Here is a 4,258-nt window from a genome sequence, read left to right on the forward strand (position 1 = left end):
AAATGTTATAAAACTCTGTTGTGCGTAATAATGTGGAACAGTGCATTTTAAGTTTTTTATTTTTTAAAAATTCTGTGATCATTCGGAGGTTTGTTCAATAAAATTAGAATTCATCAAAATAATGGTTGATGACTTGAAAATTATGCTGACTCATTTTGCATCGACTATTTAGGAAAATCTGAGATAAATGTCACTTGCATAATAATTTGGAACACGGTGTAAGTGCGATTGCTGGTGTATTTACTCGTCGTGTCCACCGGAGGACGGCAAATCCCCGCCGCAGCTGCAGCGGCAGCGCTTAAATGTCTTCCCGGCCGCCTGGAACTCTGCACGGGGCGTGTTTCGTCCCGCGCAGCGGTACCAGATCGCGCTGCGCCGTCAGCCGAGCCGCGCGCGGTCCGCTGGAAGTCTACACTGTGTTCCAAATTATTATGCAAATTGTATTTATGTGTCATAAAGATTACATTTTTTGTTTTTCAATTAAACTCATGGATGGTATTACGTGTCAGGGCTCTTTGGATCACTGAGATCAATCTCAGACACCGGGGATCATTACCGGCCAGTTGAGCCCAAATTAAGGAAAAACTACTTAAGAATGGTGTTCCACATTATTAAGCAGATAATTTGAAGTTCGCTTTGAGCAGTGGCGGACGCCAACCCACGACCGGTGGGAGAGCTCGGAGGGCGGATGGGCTTTCAAGGAAGCCCCCCAGGCCGGTCCCACTCGCACTTAGAATTTTTTTTTTTTTTGGCTTCCATAATGTACCGGGCGCGGACGCGAAACCCACGCCGGGCAGGAGAGCTCGAAAGGCGGCTAAGCATTCAAGGAAGCACCGTCTGGAGCTTCAGAGCCGTTCCGCCTGACTTTTAACGTAGAGTACCGGGCGCAAACCACTAACTCAAGCCCGGCATGGCAGCTCGAAAGGCGGCTAAGCATTCAAGGAAGCACCGTCTGGAGCTTCAGAGCCGTTCCGCCTGACTTTTAACGTAGAGTACCGGGCGCAAACCACTAACTCAAGCCCGGCATGGCAGCTCGAAAGGCGGCTAAGCATTCAAGGAAGCACCGTCTGGAGCTTCAGAGCCGTTCCGCCTGACTTTTAACGTAGAGTACCGGGCGCAAACCACTAACTCAAGCCCGGCATGGCAGCTCGAAAGGCGGCTAAGCATTCAAGGAAGCACCGTCTGGAGCTTCAGAGCCGTTCCGCCTGACTTTTAACGTAGAGTACCGGGCGCAAACCACTAACTCAAGCCCGGCATGGCAGCTCGAAAGGCGGCTAAGCATTCAAGGAAGCACCGTCTGGAGCTTCAGAGCCGTTCCGCCTGACTTTTAACGTAGAGTACCGGGCGCAAACCACTAACTCAAGCCCGGCATGGCAGCTCGAAAGGCGGCTAAGCATTCAAGGAAGCACCGTCTGGAGCTTCAGAGCCGTTCCGCCTGACTTTTAACGTAGAGTACCGGGCGCAAACCACTAACTCAAGCCCGGCATGGCAGCTCGAAAGGCGGCTAAGCATTCAAGGAAGCACCGTCTGGAGCTTCAGAGCCGTTCCGCCTGACTTTTAACGTAGAGTACCGGGCGCAAACCACTAACTCAAGCCCGGCATGGCAGCTCGAAAGGCGGCTAAGCATTCAAGGAAGCACCGTCTGGAGCTTCAGAGCCGTTCCGCCTGACTTTTAACGTAGAGTACCGGGCGCAAACCACTAACTCAAGCCCGGCATGGCAGCTCGAAAGGCGGCTAAGCATTCAAGGAAGCACCGTCTGGAGCTTCAGAGCCGTTCCGCCTGACTTTTAACGTAGAGTACCGGGCGCAAACCACTAACTCAAGCCCGGCATGGCAGCTCGAAAGGCGGCTAAGCATTCAAGGAAGCACCGTCTGGAGCTTCAGAGCCGTTCCGCCTGACTTTTAACGTAGAGTACCGGGCGCAAACCACTAACTCAAGCCCGGCATGGCAGCTCGAAAGGCGGCTAAGCATTCAAGGAAGCACCGTCTGGAGCTTCAGAGCCGTTCCGCCTGACTTTTAACGTAGAGTACCGGGCGCAAACCACTAACTCAAGCCCGGCATGGCAGCTCGAAAGGCGGCTAAGCATTCAAGGAAGCGACGCCGGCCGGTCCGCGGGCCAAATAGGGTCCAGTAAAGTACCGGGCGCGGCCACTAACGCCTTGTGGCGGTCGCCTTGTGGCGGTCGGGGGGTGGCGGTCGGGGCTGGCGCTTGGGGCCGGTGGCGGTCGCCTTGTGGCGGTCGCCTTGTGGCGGTCGGGGGGTGGCGGTCGGGGCTGGCGCTTGGGGCCAGTGGCGGTCGCCTTGTGGCGGTCGCCTTGTGGCGGTCGCCTTGTGGCGGTCGCCTTGTGGCGGTCGCCTTGTGGCGGTCGCCTTGTGGCGGTCGGGGGGTGGCGGTCGGGGCTGGCGCTTGGGGCCAGTGGCGGTCGCCTTGTGGCGGTCGCCTTGTGGCGGTCGCCTTGTGGCGGTCGCCTTGTGGCGGTCGCCTTGTGGCGGTCGGGGGGTGGCGGTCGGGGCTGGCGCTTGGGGCCGGTGGCGGTCGCCTTGTGGCGGTCGCCTTGTGGCGGTCGCCTTGTGGCGGTCGCCTTGTGGCGGTCGCCTTGTGGCGGTCGGGGGGTGGCGGTCGGGGCTGGCGCTTGGGGCCGGTGGCGGTCGCCTTGTGGCGGTCGCCTTGTGGCGGTCGCCTTGTGGCGGTCGGGGGGTGGCGGTCGGGGCTGGCGCTTGGGGCTGGCGTCCGCCAATAGTGGTTTAATTTCGGGAGGAAGATTGATTTTCGTCCCAAGCCCGCCGCTGGAGAAAATTTTAGGTACCAGGAGTGGATTTTTTTTGTCCACTCAGGAGGGGGACGTTGGCTGGTTTGGTGTCCGGGGGAAAGTGCTCTTTTCTCGGCCAGGAGAAAGATTAGACTCCCAGCCCGCCGCTGGAGAAAATTCTAGGTACCAGGAGTGGATTTTTTTTGTCCACTCAGGAGGGGGACGTGCTTTGTTGTCCGGGGGAAAGTGCTCTTTTCTCGGCCAGGAGAAAGATTAGACTCCCAGCCCGCCGCTGGAGAAAATCTTAGGTACCAGGAGTGGATTTTTTTTGTCCACTCAGGAGGGGGACGTGCTTTGTTGTCCGGGGAGAGTGCTCTTTTCTCGGCCAGGAGAAAGATTAGACTCCCAGCCCGCCGCTGGAGAAAATTCTAGGTACCAGGAGTGGATTTTTTTTGTCCACTCAGGAGGGGGACGTGCTTTGTTGTCCGGGGAGAGTGCTCTTTTCTCGGCCAGGAGAAAGATTAGACTCCCAGCCCGCCGCTGGAGAAAATTCTAGGTACCAGGAGTGGATTTTTTTTGTCCACTCAGGAGGGGGACGTGCTTTGTTGTCCGGGGAGAGTGCCTGGTCCCCGGACCAGCCTCTTAGGCGCGCCCGCTGTCATTCTCCGGAGATTAAGTTATACTAAGGGGAGGCTGCCTCCTCCCGCCTGCTGCCCGAGGATGCTGCCTCATCCCCGGACTGGCCTCTTGCGCGCGCCCGCTGTCATTCTCCGGAGACTAAGTTATACTAAGGGGAGGCTGCCTCCTCCCGCCTGCTGCCCGAGGATGCTGCCTCATCCCCGGACTGGCCTCTTGCGCGCGCCCGCTGTCATTCTCCGGAGACTAAGTTATACTAAGGGGAGGCTGCCTCCTCCCGCCTGCTGCCCGAGGATGCTGCCTCATCCCCGGACTGGCCTCTTGCGCGCGCCCGCTGTCATTCTCCGGAGACTAAGTTATACTAAGGGGAGGCTGCCTCCTCCCGCCTGCTGCCCGAGGATGCTGCCTCATCCCCGGACTGGCCTCTTGCGCGCGCCCGCTGTCATTCTCCGGAGACTAAGTTATACTAAGGGGAGGCTGCCTCCTCCCGCCTGCTGCCCGAGGATGCTGCCTCATCCCCGGACTGGCCTCTTGCGCGCGCCCGCTGTCATTCTCCGGAGACTAAGTTATACTAAGGGGAGGCTGCCTCCTCCCGCCTGCTGCCCGAGGATGCTGCCTCATCCCCGGACTGGCCTCTTGCGCGCGCCCGCTGTCATTCTCCGGAGACTAAGTTATACTAAGGGGAGGCTGCCTCCTCCCGCCTGCTGCCCGAGGATGCTGCCTCATCCCCGGACTGGCCTCTTGCGCGCGCCCGCTGTCATTCTCCGGAGACTAAGTTATACTAAGGGGAGGCTGCCTCCTCCCGCCTGCTGCCCGAGGATGCTGCCTCATCCCCGGACTGGCCTCTTGCGCGCGCCCGCTGTCATTCTCC

The sequence above is a fragment of the Syngnathus typhle genome, linkage group LG15 (genome assembly GCF_033458585.1).
Source record: "Syngnathus typhle isolate RoL2023-S1 ecotype Sweden linkage group LG15, RoL_Styp_1.0, whole genome shotgun sequence".
Classification (NCBI taxonomy): Eukaryota; Metazoa; Chordata; class Actinopteri; order Syngnathiformes; family Syngnathidae; genus Syngnathus; species Syngnathus typhle.